Source organism: Lepidochelys kempii, chromosome 8 (genome assembly GCF_965140285.1).
Source record: "Lepidochelys kempii isolate rLepKem1 chromosome 8, rLepKem1.hap1, whole genome shotgun sequence".
NCBI lineage: Eukaryota > Metazoa > Chordata > Testudines > Cheloniidae > Lepidochelys > Lepidochelys kempii.
The window spans coordinates 82,292,498-82,316,488 of record NC_136387.1 but is presented as its reverse complement, the minus strand read 5'-3'; the positions used below and the strand labels follow the sequence as shown (position 1 = coordinate 82,316,488).

The window sequence follows — 23,991 nt, the reverse complement described above, 5'->3', positions numbered from 1 at the left end:
ATTGGAACTATTACAGTTACAAAATGATATCACTGGTCAGTAATATGGCAGTAGCTAAATAGAAGCCCCTGAAGTGCCAACCCTAGTTTAAATGTATGGTTTGATTTGAAATACCCTTTTCATTTTTTTCTTGAGAGAAAGCACGAACTTTCCGGGGGGAGGGATAGCTCAGTGGTTTGAGCATTGGCCTGCTAAACCCAGGGTTGTGAGTTCAATCCTTTAGGGGGCCATGTAGGGATCAACAACTGAACAGGCACAGTGGCTACTTGCCATAAAGGCAGTTACACATTTGATGTTATTATGGCTCATAAGATACACAGCTCATACTGCTGCTAATGTTACGCTCTCAGCTTTATCATCAGACTTTCCTCCCTCCCCGTATCGCCTTAAAAGAAGCAATTAAAACAGAGAATCAGATTGAGCCCTGATTCAGGCCAGCGTAAACCAGGGTCCCTGGTGGTCAAAAAGCTGTCAGGATGGTTGTGACAGCACAAGCCTGGGGACTAGCGTGGAACCATCACAGTCTGAAAAATGGACAGCACTGGCTGGGAAGGGAATGTAGCCAAGGTGGCTGGGGAATACACTGATTCATTGCATTCTGCTGTTCTCCTTTGACAGCAGCCTCACCTGCTAGAGCTCCTGAAAAGCCTCTGGGGGAAACTTAAAGCTGACCTTCCCCAGCATAACCCCCAAGAGAAAGCAGTGGTGAAGTGCTTCACTTAACCCCTCAAAAGCAAGGAAATGAAGGCTTCCTGTAAAACAAATTCCAGTGCTACTCACCCTGCTGTGCTTTGCCTGTCTAGAGGTCTCAGAACAGCAAGCGATCTTACATACAGTGCTCATGTGCTGCAGTACAGTATATCTACAGTTGTAAGAGACTGACCCGAGGATGGCAATCTGCCTTTCTTTTCTGCAATATGTTACCATTAATGTTAATTTAACACAATTTATTTATGATTCTTAAAATATTCAGCATTTAGGTTTGGTTCAAATCAGCAGGAAAGAGCAGATGCTTAGATGAACCATTTGAGACTGCAAAACTGGGCTGGAAATCTCATTAGGATTAATGTCTTTCATAATGGGCCTGATTCATCTTTGACCTCTGGTGCCTTTGCACCAGCTATGCTGGTACAAAGGGAATACACAGCAGCCACACAGCTGCTATGGGAAATACCTGTGCCTCTTTCCCGCTGTGCTTTCATGACTGTGCACCTCCTTGCAAGAGTTTATGGCACTGGAGATGCCCCGGGCATTTTAATAGCATGCTGAGGTCTTTTAGGCATGTGGGTACAATGGTTCCACACCCCAGTTCCAAACTAACCCCGGAAAGCCCTGGAATCAGTGAGGCACAAGTCTTCCCTCTCAGTCCTTGCACCAGGCTCCGCACTGATGCATGGGCAAATTGAGGCCAGTATTTCTTGTGCTTCTAGCTGAAAAATGGGGCTGCACATTCCATGTAAATAGACTCTGAGGTCCTGGTTTGAACCTTGAAGTGCAAAGCAGCCTGCGCAAATGAAGGACAGTGAGGAGTAAAAGGGTTACACTTTTTTGAAACAAAAAAAAAACATTCAGGATGGTTTATTCAGAGCTTGGGCAAACTTTGGAGAGGTTCTTACGTTATCCAAAAAGCTTTCCTCATTATTGTTTGTAAAATCAGACATTAGAAATTAAATGTGAAATGCATTTACTATTGGGATAAATGCTAGTGATGAGAAGTGTCATTTGCTTAGCTGCACAGAACAATGCACTTCTCCAATGTGTGTGGAGTATCATGAAAAGAAAATCTATAATCTGTGATCATTCATATGTGGAGAACAGACTGAAAGAAAAAAAAACATCGTTAAAATGCTACTCCTTGACTGGAAAGAAAACATTTACCCTGCAAAGCATCAACTTGGACTCAAGAAGAAGAAGCAGGTTCTCAAATTAGTCAGGTTAGAGAAGGGAAAGTGAGCATGGGTGTGTGTGTGGGGGGGGAGGGAATTCAATGATTTTAGGATCCATGTGAGGTCTGGAACAACTGCGTACGATCTCACTGTTCCCATACAGAGAGGGACATGTTTATTTAGCAGCGTCCTGGGCACTGTCACTCCTCTTCCCTCAAAAAGTCCCATGAATGTGTAGGGGAAGGAGATGTGTCACAACCTCCCCACCTTGGCATGATTCACCAAAAATGTGTGGAGGTCTGCAGCACTGTAGTGTTGAGGGTGGGGGTGGGAGGAATCTCAGAAGCAGCAGTGGACCGGAGAAGACTCGGTAGCCCATCTCCTTTACAGCTGCTTGGAAGCTTATGGGTGGTTCCAGAATTCATGTGAAGAAACAGAGTCAACTGCTTGTTTCACTTAGGTGACTCCTAGCCCCCTCCCTGTTCAGAACAATTTGAGGAAAACTTCACGAGCGGACATTACAGAGAATTCCTCTCTCTGCTGTGAATTTTCCCATAGGAGGCGGCAACTCCCCCCACCCTCCAGGAACCCAATAGCACTGGCTGTTCTATGAATTCATCACAAAGCAAGTAGAAATTTGACTTCAATGGCATTATGTCTATTTACACCAGCAGAGCATCTAGTCCGGTGAGATTGTTACGACGCAGACTGAAAGAAGAAGAGCGAGTGACCTGTTTGTAATAGCTTAGTTATAACAGAAAATGATGAGTCACAAACAAAATTGAAATGCTGGCAGTTCAGGTTAGCAGTGAGTTGTTTGAATTCTCAGTCTGTGACTGTGAGGAATGGATTAGTTCTCTGGAAAATGGGCTGATGGAGACTTGACAAGAGGAGATGAACAATGATCCAATTTCTACTGAGCAGTCACATGCATCTTCTATACCTGAGTAGTTACAAATACACTGAATTTATTTGGAGAGGATGTGAGCAAGTGAGACACGTCATGCGTGTCTAAACATTTTGGTCCCACACCAAAGATTACAGAAAAGAACACAACAGCAAGCAGTTTGATTTTAAAAAAAGAAGAAAAGTTTATGCTCTGGGCAACACTCTCCCAAATTTCCAGACCCTGATCACCACCAGCCAGAAAATGCATCATAACACTCTGGCTTACAAACCCTGTCATTGCAGTGTGGATAAACAAGTTTATACCTTGAATTAGGCAGACATACCTACAGCTTTATCTTACAAGCTATTCATAACATAAAACAGACAACAAAGGGCTTGAGATAAACAACACTGCATTAGGCCAACATATATACTCACATTTTGTTTATATAGGTTCAAATCCTGGAGTCCTCAGCCTGTCGACATTAGGCCCAAATGGCAGCAGAAACTGCCCATTTCCAATTTGCAGGTGGGAGCTGGGGTGGGACGCACTGAGGAGAATTTCACAACTCCTTGCCTGCTAGGAAGCCCCCCTCAGGAGCACGGAGGGAAGTTTTGAGCGGGACTGGAGTTAGGCTGAGATCTAACTGTACTTTGACCATGCGGTATGAAATGGACTGTGCTCACTGGCTATAATGAGCTATATGGGACTACTCACATGCACAAAGTTAGGCACATCCTTGCATACACTGCTGAACTGGGGCCTACTGGACGCAAGGGAAAACCACGTTCTGTTCTGGTTTGGTCCATTATAGAGTTAGAGGCCAGACATGAAATTTGGATCCAGAGTCAGGTGGGGATTCTGAACTCCCTCAAAGGATGGGGATGGGTGTTTGGATTTAGCTCAGGCTCATCTCCACTGAACTCTGAAAAAAAGAGCATTTTCTTGCATGAACTGCACTATCACTCCCCCCAGGTGATATGATGTGAAATGGCAGTACAGCCTCCACATTCACCTGGAGTGAATGGATCCACAATTTATTCATATATTTATATTTTAAGGGTGGGAAGAGTCTGGTACCGAAGTGGGGCCAAATCTATAACTCATGGAAATTAATGGAAAGGCTCCCATTGACTTCAGTTATTTTTTATTAGGCTGGTGGAGACAAAAATGGCACAGAAACAGAAGGAAGAATGAAAAACATATGGCTCATACTCTTCTCATCACAAATGGATCAAGTTTCCAAGTTCCTTCCTCAGGGAAACACAATCTGGCATGCACCCTTTGTCAAACATCCCATTTGGGTACTGGACACAACATGCTTGAGACATTACGGCAAGAGAAACCACCATCAGATGCCTGGATTTCCTCCACTGAAAAAAATGAATTAAAACAAGGTGATGTACTTTGGAATTGGAGTACATCGGATGTGGCTTGTCAGCAATATACAGGTGTGAATGTTTTTCTGAACACTACCAATAAGGGTTTTGGAAACTTCCACGCTTATTACATTAAGTCATTCTCAATTTGTGTTATTTTTTTTGTTGATAACCGACTTATTTTCATTAAATCACATCTTCTAACCAAGAAGTAAAGAAGCATATGTACATTCAGAAAATGTTTTCTTTTAAAAGGAAAGTGAGAAGTGAAGCAGTGTCTAGAATTGAGAAGGATTCTTTGGTTGACAACAGTGTCCACTGCAGCATTAAATATGCAGTCCAAATGAATGATTAATTTCAGCAGGGTAAGCAGAACAGTATTTGTTTTAAAACTAAAAACAGACAACATCTCCATTGTAATTTCTTGTGGACTTTCCACTGTATTTTCAATTTGCCATGGTGCAGATATTATACCAGCATTACAGAATTAGAAGGATCAGAACCTGTGATGCTCAATTCTAAGTGCACAGTCTCAAATTAACCCTTTTTTGGCATTTGGGCATACAATGGTTTCTTCTAAGAAATGAATACCAGAATCCACTCTACAACAACATTCAGGAAAGTCAGAGCTAAGGCTACCATTCAGCCCTTAATTCACTCTGTTGTAGCTATTGCAGAAGACAGATCACCCACTTCTGAATCTTCCAGATGCAGAACTGTACGATTTATATGATCTTATGAAATACATAAGCCCAGTAGCACAAGTTCAGGATGGAACATCAGCCTACATGTGAATTTACTCTCTTTTGCATGTTTAAAGCAGAATCTTTACACCAACTATCCTCAGGAAAATGGTTTCACATCTAACTACTAAGTACCATTTTATGTACAGCACAGGTTGTACGCATCTGCAAAGTAGTATCGTTGTATGTTTGTGTGTACGTGTACCCTCAGCATAAGTTAGTGGATCTCTCAGGCTGTTCTAACTCATGTCAATTGCTAGCAGCTCCAAAGGGGCTGCAAATGCAGTCAGAGGCCAGAAAAGCACACGTAAGTATTGGCCACAGCCCCTTTCCTCGAGCAACGCCCCATCTACTGGCAGCATGAATGGGGAGGGGTAAAAGAGCCCTATGCAGGCTTCAGGGTGTCGTCTGTAACCCAAGGTGATACTTCAAGATTGCCTATGCCAGGAGTGGCCATCCTGTGGCTTCGGAGCCACATGCGGCTCTTCAGAAGTTAATATGCGTCTCCTTGGATAGGCGCCGACTCCGGGGCTGGAGCTACAGGTGCCCACTTTCCAATGTGCCGGGGGATGCTCACTGCTCAACCCCTAGCTCTGCACAGGCCCTGCACCCACTCCACTCCACCCCTTCCCGCCCCCTCCCCTGAGCCTGCAGTGCCCTCGCTCCTCCCCCTCCCCCCAGAGCCTCCTGCACACCACGACACAGCTGATCGGGAGGTGTGTGGAGGGAGGGGGAGGCGCTGATCGGTGGGGCTGCCAGTGGGTGGGAGGTACTGGGAGCGGGGTGGGGGAGCTGCTGGGGGGCTGCTGATGTATTACTGTGGCTCTTTGGCGATGTACACTGGTAAATTCTGGCTCCTTCTCCGGCTCAGGTTGGCCACCCCTGGCCTATGCCAACACTACACAGCTTAATTGATTAACAATATTTTGGGAAGGAAAAAAAAATCCATCCCTGCTGAAAACTTATTTGATATCATGATATCGGATGAATTAAAAGTCATTATAGGAAATCTCAGCTCTGAGAAACAATGGCACATATAATATGAGCCATTTGGTACCATCAGTGTGGAAACAGAACTCCTGCTTCACGTCACTGGGTCTTCCACTTAAAAACTGGTGCCACATTATGGCACTATGTATGACATATATATATAATAGTGTGTTACCTTTCTCTTTAGAAATGCCAAGCTTTTTAAAAACAAATTGCTTTAAAGTATCTGAAATAAAGTATTTATTAATTTTCTTGCTTGCTCTTAGATTGAGGTCTGTTATAATAATACCCTCTGTCACAGTTTGGGGCAACTGTATTCCACCCTCTATGGTCTACTGAGGGTACCGACCTTCCGGCTTCCTGCTCCCCAGCTGTCGCTGTCTTGGGTGGAGACTCACATCTCCCTACCTCCTGACCAAGTGAATATACAGGTTGCACATTCCCTGCCTACACTGTGAAGCCCCCAGCAAGTCAGGCCTACTTTGCTTTTCTCCTCAGAGGCTATAAATAGCATAATTCCCCACAGTTATAAGTTACCACCCAGCTTTCCCTATGCAAGCACATTAAATTCTTATGATGAAATCATTACAGAGAAAACATATTAAAACAATGAAATAATTGACACACGTGCTAATAAGCTTACTAGAGATCATCCCATCTCCAACAAGGGCTCTGGTAAGAAGTCAATCCTTCAAACCCCACAAAGGGGTTTTCCTGAGGACACAAGTTCATAAGTGCCTTGGCTCAAAACAAGCACACCATGAATCTGAGAGTCACCCCTATGTACTTGCTGGGCCTTTGATCTTGTCCTCATGCAACGGTGACCAGCAGACAGAAGTCACCTCCTCATGGTGAAGTTTCAAAAGGCTGTTTTTTTGCATTACCCCGGGGGATACCTTTGTGTACACCTCCCCTTTAAAGATTTCCTGGGAAACCCACTTGACTTAACAAATTCTTTCTTGTCTTGCCTGTTGTTTCCAATGGTCCTTTGAAGCTAACAGCACTTCCCAGGGTTTACATTAGTCATGTCTCCCCCCTTGAGACGTTACGTACAATCCCACAATAACACAAACATTTGCAGTTTAATATAATTAACTCCTAAAATACTCCAACTTAATTCAATAAGGTTTGTCCTGGATATTGCAGGAAATTGCATATCTGTCTCACCCTCCATTCTGGGTAATAAAATAGACCAAAAGATGTGGTAAAAATTGCATTGACAGAAATAGCGGTTCAAATACAACAGAAGCCCTTAAAGAAGGGCCTTCTGCAAAAGATATTTGCTCTGCGTGGAGCAGCATTCACTGATTTCTAAAACCAGGAGCTAATTATCCTCTGTGTGGAGAAAGTCCTTTTCAGAGATCTGTCTGGGTATCAGAGATTGAGACTATGATATGCTTTAGTCAAACACTAGTTATGGGGCTCACTGCAGAGGTAACTGGATGAAATTCTATGGCCTGTGATACACAGGCGGTCAGAATAGATGATCTAATGGTCCATTCTGGCCTTAATCTGTGACTTGATGAGAGACACTGAGCTATGTCACTGTGGTCTCCTTTGTTATTAAGGCTGAGTTATTAAAGGAAAAACAACCCCAGTAAATAAACCACTTGATGTTAGCATGGAGTGGACATTTTTTTCTTAATTGCCTCTGCTTCATCCTTTTTTTCCGACTGCACGTGAACCATAAAGCTACCATGTCACCAAATAGCTACATGATGACTCCCCTACTATTAATGTGACTTGGTGATAAACAAAATGCCTTCTATATTACTTGTAAGCCATTCAGTTAAATGCTCTGGAATTCAGTAGCTTCACTATTCAATAACAGAGTAACTCACAAAAGGAAACCATTTCAATCTATAATTGAGAAAAGCCATTACTTTTTGGAAAAGTTCCAGTCTCCAAAACGGAAGATATCATGTACGGTCTGGCAAGCTGAGACCTAGGAGGAGACACCCAGACTGAGGTATTCCGCCCAGAGGGAAAACATCCCAGCCATACTTCAGCTAGACTAATTACTTCAACTATAATAACTACTGTAAGTATTTCTAGCTACTGTAAATACTATAAGTATTCAATCCCTTGGTGAAAATCCTCTTTAGATAAGGAGTGTGTATATTACTGACAGTCATGTTCTTAGACCTGGACCCTAAAATTACATTTCTGGTAACAGGGGTCACCATCAAAAAGATAGGTCCTGATTGCCCTATACCTTACTCTGCTGTGAATTAGGACTAAGTCCACTGACATCAATGGAGTCACATAGCGTAAGAAGGGGAGAAACAGGCCCCTCTTCCAAGTAGTAGCAGATTTTGGGTTCTCACAAGTTAGTTTCCTCTTTGGAGCAGAAATTGGTGATTTGGAGCCATGTATTTGCTTAGTGCAACTTGTTTATTTACAAAATGAACACCTGCTTGGTTTTCTGGAGCAGAAGTAGAAACAAATAGCATGTAGACAACATTCTCTGGCAGAAACCTCAGGCTGAACACCTGTGCCCTGTCCAAGAAACAGCTCTCTTTCCTCTGTCTCGGGACTCACAGTATATCTACACTGTTAAAAAGTACACTCTTAACACAGGTTAGCTTAGCCAAGTTAAAATAACAACCAAGACACAGCAACTCAACTTGTAACTTGGGTTAGCAGCTTGGAGTTCAACCTGAGCTGCTAAACTGAGTTAAAAACTGTGACTTCACTGCTCTTTTAACCGAAGTTAAGAACACACTTTTTCCCCCCAGGGTAGACATATACACAGTCTTTGCCAAAACTGAGGACTTTACAGAACAATTTTCCTCTTACAACCCCAGCTTATGAGCTTTACAGTTGTGTAACGCTGGCAGCCCCAAGCTGCCTTGAGACCACATGGTTTGGTGAGCTGGGTTTCAGCCCTCCTTTTGTGCCTGTTTACAATACAGAGGATTCTCAAAGCTTGAACTCCAAGGGTAGAGTGAGTTAACCCACTCGTCGACTCCTGTGTGTGTAGTTAGAATATCAGAGAGACAAGGTGGGTGACTGCAAACGTGGTTTATGGCATCTTAACTCTTTCCATTGGGTAGCTTTGCCTTTGATGGTTACATCAGTGTTCCCTAATGGCAACCCATTACGGTATTTGTCAATAGTGATTGCACAGTGGTTTCAAATACCAATAATGTACCTGAGCAACTTATGTATATAACCTTGTTAGTTATTACTATGTTTACACACACACACACACACACACACACAGAAATGCTTGGCACTGAGATGTGAAACTCCCAGTTTATACAGTGAGCAAGCTTGAAATGTTTCCGTTTCCAAAAAAAACTATTAAAGGTTTAGAAAAAATGACCTACGAGGAAAGACTGAGAAAATTAGGTTTGTTTATTCTGGAGAAGAGAAGACTTGGTGGGGGGGAGGGAGAGGAGAGGGGCATGATAACAGTCTTCAAGTATGTAAAAGATTGTTATAAAGAGAAAGGTGATATGATGTTCTCCTTAACCACTAAAGGACAGGACAAGAAGTAATGAGCTTGTGGAAGGTTGTGGAATCTTCAGAAATTGTTGGAAATTTTTGAGAATAGGACAGACAAACACCTGTTAGGGATGGCCTAGATTAGACCTCAGTGGTTCAGGAGTCAAATTAGCAATCAACATTACCCACAAGAGCTGCAGTAGTGTGAATTCATTGTTTCATTTACTCTCTCTATGTATAATTCTCACAGCAAAATGACTAACCAAGTATTCTAAAATTGGTTAATAACATATTAAAAGTATCCTATTTGGTTAATAACTTAGATTGGTTAATAATTAAATCACACAGTGTTTTAACATCATGTGTTCCAAAGAGCCGCAGGAGACACATTGAAGAGACACTCGCAGCTCCTGAGCCTCAGATTGAGTATCACTGGTCTAGATAATACTTATCATCCTCTGGGGACTGGATTAAATGATGTATTGAGGTCCCTTCCAGTCCAACATTCATATGATTTTGACAGATTCTCCTGGCTTGAGAGATAACTTGCATACATATAACAGGGAATATATGCTGAAACTTGTAATGACACTTCAGGGTTGTGTAACTGCCTGCCCTGCAACACTGAGTGCCTTCAGCACTATTCTGCTGTGGCTCACAGCCCTGATACCAACAGCCAGTCTACAATCCTGCAAGACTCACCCTGGCTTCCACCACCCAGTTACTTTTTGCAAGGTGACCGCAACACCCTCCCAGGCCTGAATTTTCCCCAACCTGTCTGCCAATGTGACAAACTGCTGAGGTTCCCAGAATTGTGAGATACTGGGTTACCCCTCTAAGCCTCAGCAAGTAAGAGTTTTGCTACTGCTAAGATGAGTGACAGCTCCCTGCCATACTAGTTTGCCTGCAAACTCTTCAGGACTCTGCCAGTGTTAACAAACAGCACACTGCAATGGCTGAGTTCCCAGAGATGTCTCCCTGCAGTGTCCAGTCCCTTCCTTACTGAATACTTACAGAAGTTATTTAGTTTGTTGCTCCTTTAAAGAGTCAAGACACTGCAGGTCATTAACTTAACTGGGGTTTGACAAACACTCTTATTTCAGTCACAGCACTGAATAGGTTTATAGCTCCTGAAAATATAGTTTCAATCTTAATTTAGGACTTAACTTCACCAAAATTAAAAATGGAATTTGATTACATTTTATCCAGTTTGGGTGACTTCACCTTAAGAAAGACAGAGATTAAAAAGGTGCAAAACAATAAAATGGGTAAGAGGTATAGGAAGACAGATATGAGGACATGTTGCAAAAATTACTATCATGTAGGTTGGAAAGTAGTGACTGAAGGGATTCAAAATTATGAAGATTATAGCCAAAACTAATAACATCTGTCCCATAATCTGAAAGCAAAGGGGAAACAATGAATTAAAGTGGCCATACATTCAGAAGAAATAAAAGAAAAATACACAGAATATAGTTAATACAGGGAACTCACTTCCACAAGAGGCCATCTAAGTAGCTGTACAGCATTCTCTCCTGTGTTGATTGGCTACTTGCTCCAACCCTCTCCCATTCCTTTCCTCAGTCTGCTCACTTCAGCCTCACTCCCCACATGCTCCCCCTTCCTTCCCCCTCTCACCTGCTCTGTCCTCTTTTCCACTCTCCCTCCCCTTGTCTTTTTATTTAGCTCATCTCTGCCTAATTCAACCCCTATCCCTCCTGCCATCCCCCCAAAGTGTCTTGGAACTGCATGTTTCTTGTCATCACATTGATTTCTCTGCTCAGATGTTATTTCCCTTTCCTAGGATTGCCAAGTTTGGCTGGACATATTCCTGGAGGTTTCATTACATGACAATCTTTAATTAAAGATTAATCTTTAATTCCTGGAGACTCCAGGGCAATCCTGGAGGGTTTGCAACCCTACCCTTTCCACTACCCTTGAGAATGTAAGCACTTCAGAGCAGGTACTGTCTATTCCAGTGCCTAGTAGAACCAGGCCTCATTCTCTATTGGTCTCTAGGCACTACTGTAACACCCATGGTTATTACAGTAAACTATCATAATCATACCATTTTATCTCTACCAACTAAAATAAAAAGAATAACCAAATCTCATGCTTTGTGATCTTTTGTGGGGTTTCCACAGTACCATTTCCAGCACTGCACAAACATCTGGGTGTGTTGGTCAGTTTCCTCTCTGATGTATTGGTGACTGCCAGAGACAGAAAACCAAATTAAATGAACTAGTGGCCTGGAATGTCATGCTAAAATTCGAGGGCAAGATTCTTAACTACGTTCCAACTCCTTTGTGCCTCATAAAAGGACCAGAATGGCATAAAGGAGCTCTGAAAGGTCAGGGAAACTGCCTTCCAAAGACCCTGCTGCAAGCCCTGGTGTAGAGAGTAAGCCAGAGCTGGGGTCAGGAGGGGAACCTCAGGGATGAGACCACAGCATATCACACTGTAAAAATTCCAGGCAGCACTATGACTCAGGGAAGTTGTTATAATTTAGAAAGGCCCCAAGGGCTGTGCAAGTTATACAGGGGGCCTCTCCAGTCCCCAAAGCAGCCCAGGATCAAGAAGTTCACGGGTAGCTTAAAGTCACCCCTCCTTGCAGACTGTAAGTTATGTGCGGTGCTAAGATACAAGGCAAAGAATCTTACTGTTATTTCCTATGTTAAAACACAGTAAAGAACAAAGAAAAACCGTTCAAAATTAGCCCAGTTTTAGGTCATCTTCAAGGTGCAAGATAATCATGATTCTCTTGAGGAGCTGCACATTCCTTTAGTGCCTGTTTTAGCCAAAGGCTGTATCACTCTGTTGTTTTATGTTTAAACACAGTCTATTGTGACAAGCCATCGAAGTCTTGAAAGTGTCTCATCTTTATTTCAGACACTACTTTGAGCCACGTGGTAAAAAAGGTCAACACAAGAACCTTAGAATTTAAGTTGTTTACATCCCACATATGAGGTGAATAAGGGAATGTGGCAAGGACATCCAAGGGAGATTAAATGAGGCCATTTTTTCCCAGTTGTACTTTAAATGTTTTTGTTTCTGCCTACTGTGGCGTTAACAATGTCATTGTGATATCCAGTGAAATTCCCTTATTTAAGTCCTTTCTTCCAAAATGCTTAATCAATCAAAGCTCAGAAGTGCTCCATCATAGGATAATTGCAAACTGGCATGCCAACAGAGGGCATCCACATGCCATCCAAACTGGCATGCCAACACAGGTCCTTGGTTTCCTTATCTATACGGTAGGCAGAATGACAGCCATTTTATTAGCTGAGAAACTGTTACCCTCACCAGATAAAAAGCTGTGCTTTGCCAGTCTGATGTTTTCTGTCAGTGGAACAGAGCTGACTGTTTCCGCTGCATATTTAAAGGACGGGTGCAGTGGCAGCATATGTTGCTTAACAATAACGTTGTACGGAAACATCTCGTGAAAAGAGATAAGCAATGTACTAATTGCACTTCATCAGAAAGAGAAAAGAAAAACTCAACACAATTTCTGCTGCAGTTACTTCCAGTCAAGACATAATTGCAGAGCCATCTTTCTTGTCTACATTTGTTCCCCTGAGGGAAGAAGATAGCCGGAGAGAACATTTGTTCTGAGAGGAAAGCTAATGGGGCAATACACCCCAAAAAAGTACACCACCCAATGTTATAAATCCATAAAATATTTAGTAGATTAAAACAACAATTTTGGAAAATATGATAAAGGGAACCATTGCTTATATTTCATAGTTCTCCACAATAAAAACAAATATTACAGCACTCAGAAACATGTATCTTACTTCTACATGCTTGGTTAGAGCATGCAGACCTTGAAGGCTAACAGAAAAATCTGTCATGCAGAGCAATATGCAAACCCATTTAATTTTCTGTTGAAATCCTTCCTGACAGAGTGGACTTCTCTTGAATTTCAAAACAGCCAGCCTGTTAACTAAACTCTGAAGGTGGATAAGTCTGCTTGTCAACGCTATGCTTATCTCACTACACTATCACCTTGGCAATAATTATATGAAGTGCTGTAGACACAATTTTAAAATTCAGCATTTGCCAACTGCTAACAACAGTCACCCTGATACCTTCTACTCTAAGTATAGAGGGAGAGCTGCAGCACCTTCAGTAGCACTGTGTGATAACTGCTGGGAAATGCTGACTTTTGAAGGGTGACTACAGTGATGTGGAAGGTGTGATATTCTTGTGGATACCAATTGGATAGTTTGGAATGATGTTCAACACAATACACTGGGCCTCATCATCTTCTTCACTGGCAACACTGAGACATAGGAGGTTGTCCAGGGTGGAAGAAAGGAAAAATGATCTTGTGGTTAATCACCAGACTGAGACTCAGGAGATCCGTGTTCTGTTCTTGTCTTTGCCACAGACTTTTAGTGTGATGTTGGGCAAATCACTTAATCTGTCTGTGCCTCAATTCCCCATCAGCAAAATTCTTTCTTTGTCCTTGTTTATTTATTCATAATCCCTTTCAGGCAAGTATGGATTCTTACTATGTGTATATATAGCACCTAGCACAATGGGGCCTTCATCTCATTTGGGACTTTTTGCTGCTATTGTAAAACAAGTAATTAGTAAACAGTAGTAACAAAATATTGCAAAGTCTCCCTCCAAATTCCCATGTTGTTGGGTGAAGGATAGTAAAAGATTAGGGTGTGACTTTAAAACAGGCTAGCTTGGAGTCCTCTCACATTAAAAACTAAAGGTGGAACTCCCAAACTCTGGAACCCCTGAAAACTGTGCAGAACTTGGAACATCCTTTTGAGGCCCAAGAGAATTTATAGACTCTCTGCCTCTGCATTAGCTTCTGAACTCCTTGTTACTGTCCCGGCTCCCAGTGGTGCAGTTCCATTGGAGCTGAAACAAGGTTTCCACAGCCAGTGCCTGCTCCCTTGGGTTGTATTATTTTGTTAGTGGATTTATGGATGAGTGGATAATGCACAGTCCTAAGGCAGGACCTTAACCTGTAGAAGATTGATCAGGAGGAGTTCTCTACAAAGACATTCCCTCCATAACGAAACACAAAACTTCAGGCAGTAGTGGATTTAAGAGATAAATCGTAGCAAGAAAAAAAAGCAAATGCTAGACATACTTTGGGAAGCATTCCCTGTGCTATTTTACTGTGAACAACACCATGATGCTATGAGGATCAGTTGCTTTAGAAATATTTAGATTGCACAAAATTAATAGTCTCATGATATTTAGTATTTTTCTAAAGCATTAGCTCCTGGAATCATGTGATTACATGACAATTTTAGTTTACATGAGGAGAGAAGACCCCTCCCCCCCCACAATTCTAACCCTGTGGCTGCAGAGAAAAGGATCAAAAACCAATTTTTTTAAAAAAAATCTCATTTTTATGACAACCTCATGACTTTTTGATACCTGACTCATGATATTTTGAATGCTTCATCAAGAGTTGTTGCTACTTCCAGTGTCAAATTCTCAATACCATCCAGGATATGCTGTAATTCTTTAAAATTAATAAAAGAGAGGTATGCCATTATTCTACCTATCTCATTCTATTAAGGCCTCAAGAACTAATGTCTGGGAAAATTATGGGCAGAGAATTATTTACTTTATCATCTCTAATCAGTCCTTCAAACAATAACCACTGCAGCATTCTTGATCAGGCCAGACTAACTAATGTCTATTATCTGACCATCTAGCTAGGGTGACCAGGTGTCCGGTTTTGGACTGGAACACACAGTCAAAAAGGGATCATGGCAGCTCCAGACCACACCACTGACCAAGCCATTGACTCTCTGTTTGGCGCACCGCCACGCCATGGTGTCTGTCTGTCACCCCATCACTGGCACCCAGGAGTTCAAGGTGTGTGTATCCCCATCTCCGAGTGCTGGGAATGGGGCTGCACCCCCATCCCCCTACCTGCATCCCTCCTCTATCCCATTCTGTCCTGCCCCCCACACCTACCCATCCCAGCCCTGTATCCCTTACAGTGCTCTCCCACCAATCCTCTTCACTTTCCCAGAGTTTCCACCCCCATGTCCCTCACCCCCGACACCCTTGCACCCCATTCACCTCCATACACTGCTGAACTCCCATTATGTCCTTATACACCTCTGTGCCCCTCATGTCCTCATGCACCTGTAGCCTTCTGCCTCTCCCTGCATCCCTATCCACCCCCCTGCATCCCCATCCACCCCCGATATACCCCCCAATCTCTCTCTTCTCTCTTCACTGCCCCCTCTCACCCCCACCCTGCTCTCATCCTTGGCCTCTTTCCCTCCCCATCCTCTCTCCTCCCCCCCATCTTTTCCCCTCCAGCCCACCCTCCTCCCTTCCCAACTGGGTGATTTAGGCAGCCCCTGGAAAAGTGTATGAAAAAGTGTCTCTGTATAGGCAAGTGTGTGCATACATGCATTGTGTGTGTGTAAGAGACTGTGTGTCTTTGTGCAGGGAGGTGTGTGTATTGCTGCATGTGTGTATACCTGTGTGAATAAAATTTGCAGCCTAACTCTTTGACTTTTGTTCATTTTGCTGGCTAGTGCACAAAAAAATTGATGACATAAAATGTATATGTATTTATTTCATAACAAATTTTTAAAAGAGAAGGGAACTCTAAAAGAAATGTATTATTTCTTAAAAAGTGAATGTTGTTGACTAGTAATTGCAGAAGAGCCAATGTATCATACATTTCTCCTCACCTTTGTCTAGTTACATTATAAACTCTTCGTTGCAGACTCTCTCTTTTTATGTGTATGTCCAGCACCTACCACCCTGGATCCCTGGTCTTAGTTGGGGTCTCTAGGCACTAAACAACAATTGTAATATTAAATGATGTGGAAGTATATGTGTTAGTGCAGCCAGATCTGTACACATGAATACTGTGTGTGTATCTGCATGTAGGTGTGGGAGTCAGTTTCTACAGATTTATTTATATAGGTATCTGGACAGGTGTGCATTTCTGTGGTTGTGCTCTATGGCAGTGGTTCTCAAAGCCGGTCCGCCGCTTGTTCAGGGAAAGCCCCTGGTGGGCCGGACCGGTTTGATTACCTGCCGCATCCGCAGGTTCGGCCGATTGCGGCTCCCACTGGCCGTGGTTCGCCCCTCCAGGCCAATGGGGGCTGCAGGACGCGGCGCGGGCCAAGGGATGTGCTGGCCGCCTTTCCCGCAGCCCCCATTGGTCTGGAGCGGCGAACCATGGCCAGTGGGAGCCGCGATTGGCCGAACCTGCGGACGCGGCCGGTAAACAAACCGGTCCGGCCCACCAGGGGCTTTCCCTGAATAAACGGTGGACTGGCTTTGAGAACCACTGCTCTATGGATTTGTACTTGGGCTTCAGGAGTGGGCCTTTAATGGACCCATTGCAGCTGTGATAATGTGTGGTCCTAATTCCACACATAAAATTACAATAACTTTAGTGAACAAAAAACATGGAGCTGATTATGAAAAATAGGAAGAGGGGAGGGAAAGAATCATGAAAACCTTTGTGAATTTTTTTTTAATTACCCTTTTTGACTACATTGCTGCCAGCTCTAAGGTCCTATAACGAATAAAACCTGAACTTAGCATAATACATCTGTCAAAACAATAAATATGCCTGTTTGGGCCTTGCAGTGAAAATGAGCATGTTTCCTCTATACATTTTCCCCTATACATTTCTTACATCTCTAGGTGGTGGGCTAACGGGGGATGGAATGAGTTGGGGGCAGGGCAAGAGAGTTCGGTTTTCTGGAATTAGAAAGTTTGCAACTCTAGCTCACACTTATCTATTTGTTTTACGAAGAAAATAAGTATCTATGGTTACCACTTGCTGGGCTTTCTTTAAAATATGGAAAAGGTTTTCTTTGTCTTGTTTCTGTCTGCTGCTTGACACCTGGCTTGAAGCAGGGTAGCAGTGACAATCCCACTCCTCTTCCTGTCTCTGCACTTATTAGAAAAAAGACATGAGTTGGTATTTGGAGCAGAAGGGCACAACAAGCAAATTTAATTGGCATTGGGAACAGATGTGTGGCAGATATGAAGCGTTCTGTGTAAATCATAAACCTCCATTATGAATTGTAACACAGAACCACAACACCGGGGTGGAAAGGATCCTTAGCGGAAGAGGTGGCCTAGCATTTGTACACATTGTGGTATAGTAAAGGATTATTAAATTATCTAATAATCAACCCTGTAGACAACGTACTGTATGTGAAAAGAAAATCAACCACCAGGATTTTACAACAACAGATGCAAAACAGACACTTCTGCCTCCCTCCATGCTGGCAAATTGGTTGCTTTAGTATGTTCCATTTGTTGTCCTGCCAATTGCTGATCTCTTGTCAATTCAGTCTCAAACTTGGAAGAAAATTAAAAGGTTTAATGACATATTGGTTTCTGTATTTTATCTTTGAAATGCAAAATATATTTTTCAATGTTCTTAGTAAGAAAATTCCCCTCCCCACACCCAAAAATTGCAGCAGGAAGATATTGAACTAAATGGAGCTTTGCCGATTTATACCATCTGGGAACTGGCCCATTGTTTTACTGCATATTAACATAGAAAGTATTATTTATGTATTTAGATCTCGACACCTTACAAATGGGTGCATATCCATATGCTTTAGGCACCCTGAAAATACATACCCGTGTTTTCTTTTAACATCTTTTAACATACCCAAAGAAATGTCCCTTAGAGTAGCCTTGAATAGCCAGACTAAAGACAACCCAGACACCATGACCAAGAAATCAGAGGAGAAATTAAAAATGATAGCAGCAACTACTGCCATAAAAACTTGCACCAATGAATATTAAAATGATGGAACCAGTAAGTTGGCCTACATTTTAAGGAGTAGCTAAAATACCAGGCAGGTCCAATATCTCATTTTACAAGTGACAATAGTTATACACCATTTATCGAAATACATCATAGAAAGAGTCTTTGTATATTGTCACACAGCCCTGGTTGAACTCCTCCAGCAGGACACTCACTAGGCTGCTGTGTTTGGGTTCTACCATACAAAAACCAGGTGCGTCCTTTGGCCTGAGTAGGCAATAACACTGTTTCCTTGGCTGCTACTTCCTAGGCACTAGCTGTCTGTTTGTTACCCCTTCATGGAAATGAAGGCCTGCAGCCCAGCTGCCCTGCACCCCAGGACTAGTGCTGACACCCCATAAGCTTAAGCATACCCTTTCCCAGAGCAACAGTCTTGTGGCCGCTCTAGGTTTACAGTTCAGTTCTTCAGGGACACCTGATGGTGAAAGCAAACTGACACAATTGACAGACTTTGTAAGCCTCCCAAAACACCAATCACTCTTCACTTTAGCTGGCCCAAGAAATATGAAGATCTAGACAAAATAATAAATACCTACATGCCTTTCCCTGCCTCAGTTTCCTCACCACTATTGAGTGTTCTTTGTGCTCAGGTCAGAGTCCTGTAGTAGTCCACGATCCCCACTACTGCACACAGCTTCTCCTCTGAATCTCAGAGTCTCTCTCCTTTGGGGCCAGTTTCCTGCTTCTTCACCTGTCACGGAGTCCCCGGGCAATGCTCAGGAACTGCTCCCTACGAAGCCAGTCAGGACTCTGGTGAGGTCTCCTCTCTGTGAGCAGACTATCTGCAGGGCAAAAAGCTTGCACGGCTTCAACCTTCCTGGGTCTGACCTCTGAGCATTCAGCATCCTCTGCCCCTCCGTACGCTTCCCACAGTGAGTCTGCTCAGGTGAGGTCCCAGGGAAGCCAGAGGGTCCTGCACCCCAACTTTGCAGTCAGATGTGACTCTTAGTCAGCCAGTTAAAACAGAGGTTTATTAGATGACAGGAACATGGTCTAAAACAGAGCTTGTAGGTACAGAGAACAGGACCCCTTGGCCAGGTCCATTTTGGGGCTCAGTGAGCCAGACAACCACATCTGCACTTCACTCCTCATCCCCAGCCAGCCCAAACTGACTCATCCTCCAGCCCCTCCTTCTCTGGGCTTTGTTCCTTTCCCAGGCCAGGAGGTAACCTGATTCCTTTGCTCTCCAACTCTTTAGCTATCACTTTGCAGGGGGGAAGGGCCCAGGCCATCAGTTGCCAGGAGACAGAGCGTCGGCCATTTATGTACACTGGCCCTTTGCTCTGCAACAATTACACCCCGTTATCCCACCACCTAGAGACGTAAGAAATGCATAGGGGAAACTGAGGCACCCCTAAAATATTCAGAGGAAACATTAAGAACAGTTCCACTTCATAGAATCATAGAATCATAGAATAATAGAATATCAGGGTTGGAAGGGACCCCTGAAGGTCATCTAGTCCAACCCCCTGCTCGAAGCAGGACCAATTCCCAGTTAAATCATCCCAGCCAGGGCTTTGTCAAGCCTGACCTTAAAAACCTCTAAGGAAGGAGATTCTACCACCTCCCTAGGTAACGCATTCCAGTGTTTCACCACCCTCTTAGTGAAAAAGTTTTTCCTAATATCCAATCTAAACCTCCCCCACTGCAACTTGAGACCATTACTCCTCGTTCTGTCATCTGCTACCATTGAGAACAGTCTAGAGCCATCCTCTTTGGAACCCCCTTTCAGGTAGTTGAAAGCAGCTATCAAATCCCCCCTCATTCTTCTCTTCTGCAGGCTAAACAATCCCAGCTCCCTCAGCCTCTCCTCATAAGTCATGTGTTCTAGACCCCTAATAATTTTTGTTGCCCTTCGCTGGACCCTCTCCAATTTATCCACATCCTTCTTGTAGTGTGGGGCCCAAAACTGGACACAGTACTCCAGATGAGGCCTCACCAATGTCGAATAGAGGGGAACAATCACGTCCCTCGATCTGCTTGCTATGCCCCTACTTATACATCCCCAAATGCCATTGGCCTTCTTGGCAACAAGGGCACACTGCTGACTCATATCCAGCTTCTTGTCCACTGTCACCCCTAGGTCCTTTTCCGCAGAACTGCTGCCTAGCCATTCGGTCCCTAGTCTGTAGCAGTGCATTGGATTCTTCCATCCTAAGTGCAGGACCCTGCACTTATCCTTATTGAACCTCATCAGATTTCTTTTGGCCCAATCCTCCAATTTGTCTAGGTCCTTCTGTATCCTATCCCTCCCCTCCAGCGTATCTACCACTCCTCCCAGTTTAGTATCATCCGCAAATTTGCTGAGAGTGCAATCCACACCATCCTCCAGATCATTTATGAAGATATTGAACAAAACCGGCCCCAGGACCGACCCTTGGGGCACTCCACTTGATACCGGCTGCCAACTAGACATGGAGCCATTGATCACTACCCGTTGAGCCCGACAATTCATCACATCACCTAGTCCTGAAATTAAATAGGTCCCCTTTGCTATGAAAGCTTTCCCCTCTCTCTTGTTCATGCTTCCTTTGTCTCCCTCTCAGACTTACCCAGTCTCCAAGGCTTTAAAAGCTAGCATCAACACCTTGGTTCTTTGTCCTGTTCTGGGGAAATTCCACTACTCCAAACACAGGCTCTCTCCAAACACTCTGGCCAGAACTGGTTTCAGTCAAGTTTCAACAACCCCATTATTCTATTATGGCCTAGATCAGTTCAGATGGTGGTAATCATTTATGATTAGCCTATTCAAGGCCTTACACACCTGATGTGCTTCCCTCATCCTGGACACAAGGGGTATGATTTAAGAACACAGTAAATGATGGGCATAAGATATAAGGATACACACAGTTCATAAAATCAAACTGGAATTCCTAAGCTGTACACAGACTGATTCCCCCAAACTGTCACAAGGATGGCCCAATGGTTAGGGTGCTAGCCTTGGACTCAGTCGGCTGGGGTTTCCTGTGTGACCTTGGGCGAGGCACGTGGTCTCTCTTGCTTCAGTTCATCATCAGAAAAATGGGGATAATTGTACTTTCCTACCTCCAAAAGTGTCGTGAGGGTAAATGATTAAAGACTGGGAGCTGCTCATATAATGTGGTCCTATGAGTACCTAAAATAGATTATTTACATAAAAAGGAGGGCCTGATTCTTCTCTCACAGTCACTAGTGAAAGGCTACTGGTGAAAATGATGACAGAATCAGCCCCACCGTCTGTCTCCTTATCATAGTTATTGTTTTTTCTTAGAACTAATCAGCAAAAATTGGAATAGGAATAAAATACACAACCTTCCTCATATCACAATAAAACTATAGTTTGGGGGCCAAATTTCCTATTTGGGCATACAAATGTAGGTATCTAAATTCATAGGCCTTTGATCTGCCACCAGATCATCCCCTGTTGGTGCAGATTTTCCATCTACTGTTTGGAAAGGAGCTTTAGCTGGCTCACTGGCACGGTCCCCAATTCTCTGCACCTGTGGGGTCCTCACTGAGGTAGTAGGTAGCATAGGCACCGACTTCCTCACTTTCTTGTGGGTGCTCAACCTCCCCTCTGCCCCAGCCCCGCTCCCACTCCACCCCTTTCTTGAGGCCCCACCCTGCCTCACCTCTTCCCACCCCTGCCTCGCCCCCATTCCAACCCCTTCCCCAAAGACCCCACCCCAACTCTGCCCCCTCCCTGCCCTATTCCAACTCCTTCCCCAAATCCCTGCCCTGGCCCCGCCTCCTCCTCTGAGCACACCATGTTCCCGCTCCTCCCCCTCCCTCCCAGAGCATGCTAACACTGCCAAAGAGCTGTTTCGCAGTGGTTGAGCTTGGCTGCTAGTGGGTGATGAAATTCAGAGCTGCTGAGCACCTGCTACTCTCATTGAAACCCAACAGCTGATAGGAGCCACCAAGGTCCCTTTTCGATCAGGCATTCGGGTCGAAAACCGGATGCTTGGCAATCCTAACCAGATATCTGGGAGCAAAATCCTCAAAGTTACACTATCACCACCAGCTTCCTAACTGAGTTGTTTGAATAGGCAGAGGATGTTAACTAAATTGGCAGCCAAATTCCAGTGCGTGGAAGTGACAACATCTGCCTTTCTGATTGTCTGCTTGTCAACAGAGGAAGTATGTCTTTCTGCTGCTCTATCAACCATATGGAATGCAGGTCTGCAAGAAACAAAAATCTTCTGTGTGAGCTAATGTTGTTTTCTTCCAGGAGCTGGATCAAGATTTTTGTGGCATGGACAAAGTGTCCACACTATCCTTTCAAGTCAGACCTTCCATGTTTTCAACACCATTGTTTTCACAAGGAAATCCTTGATGCTGTTCAAAATGAAACCCATTATCCTTTTGAGGAATGTCGTTTGGCGAGAGAGAGAATAAAGATTGGGGAATGAGATGCAGAGAAAAAAGGGAAAAGTGTTGGAGAAAGATGACAAGAGATGGCAGCAAAGGAAAATAATGTTTGAAAATAAACGAGAATGTTGGGACCCCTTGATACAAAAGATTAGGAAACCCACCAGAATTGGTGGCAAATTAGCATCAGCAGCAATAAGTTAGCATTTTCCTAATTTGGCACAGTGGGATACATTAGTTTGCACTACAGCTCAATTAGGCACCAACTTGAGAGTTAATCTGGGTTGGGTAGACTCCTACACTCATGCAGAGTCCCATTGGGTCCACACAGAGTTGTTTCCTAGATCAGAGCCTGCGAGTGCGGTCTCCCATGATCCCCACTGATGCTGAGCCACTATTAGAGTTTCCATCCTGTCATTGCCAATTTTCTCCATTTGATTTTCTTCCTGCTTTCCTCCTGCCATAGGTTCTTGAAACTGAACCATGTCACCAATTTGCTGCCATACAAAAATAATTCCACCAAGGGTGTGATCCGGCAGTCCTCAGGCGAGTACAACTCTCACTGAAGGCAGTGAGAGTTATGCCTGTGTACTGCAGACTTAAACCACAGGATTGGCCCCCAAAGTGGGATCACAGGTACAAAGGTTATCCTCCTCAACACAGCAAAATGCACAGATGGTACAAGAAGAGAATCACAGATTAAAGGTATACTATACTAGAAACAAATGCATCACATTTCACAAACAGAAACTGGACATTAACCTTATGATCAGCTTCTAAAGTCACCAATGCAATGCCCTGAATAAAGCAGTAACACAAGCATTACCAGAAAAATGAAAAGCCAAGACCCTTTCATAAAAAATAGCAACTTTAGGAACTACTGAAATGAATGAAAAATTATGGGCCCTCCACTGTTGTCCTCATCTCCGCCGTTATCCTAGAATACCAAATACAATTCTGGTGTGCACAATTTAGAAGGATGTTGAAAAAATGGAGAGGATACAGAAAACAGCCACAAAATGATTTGATGGCTATAGAAAATACCTTACAGTGAGAGATTTAAAGAGCTCAGTCTGTTTAGTTTATGAAAAAGAAGACTGAGCAGTGACTTGATTACAGCATATAAGTATCTTCACAAGGGCAAAACTACTGGGTACTAAAGGGCTCTTTAATCTAGCAGAGAAAGGCACAATGTGAACCAATAGCTGGAAGCTAAAGTCAGATATATTCAAGTTAGTAATAAGATTTTTACCAGTGAGGGTGATTAACCATTGGTGCAAACTGTCAAGGAAAGTGGTGGATTGTCCACATACATGGACAGAGTTTCATACCAACACAGGGAGCCTGATTCAGCCCATAATCTATTTTGGTTTTTCATGCTATGTGGGCTACAAAGTAGACGAGAGAGAGAGAGAAAGAGAGAGAGAGAGAGATCCACCTCCATCTCTCGATGTTTTCAAGACTGGATGCCATCCTGGAAGATGTGTTTTAGTCAAGCACA

The 23,991-nt window shown here is 43.6% G+C and overlaps 1 protein-coding gene across 11 annotated transcripts in view; it reads right to left on the bottom strand.

Moving 5' to 3' along the window:
• ADGRL4 (adhesion G protein-coupled receptor L4) overlaps nt 1-23,991 on the bottom strand; it is a 99,149-nt gene that overhangs the window by 52,042 nt on the left and 23,116 nt on the right. The window contains exon 1 of one of the 11 annotated variants that reach the window (XM_073357259.2): nt 3,213-3,257. The exons of the other annotated variants lie outside the window; for them this stretch is intronic. The gene's annotated coding sequence lies outside the window, so the exon portion shown is untranslated. Of the gene's footprint in view, nt 1-3,212; nt 3,258-23,991 lie in introns of those variants that run through there. 11 annotated transcript variants of the gene reach the window in all.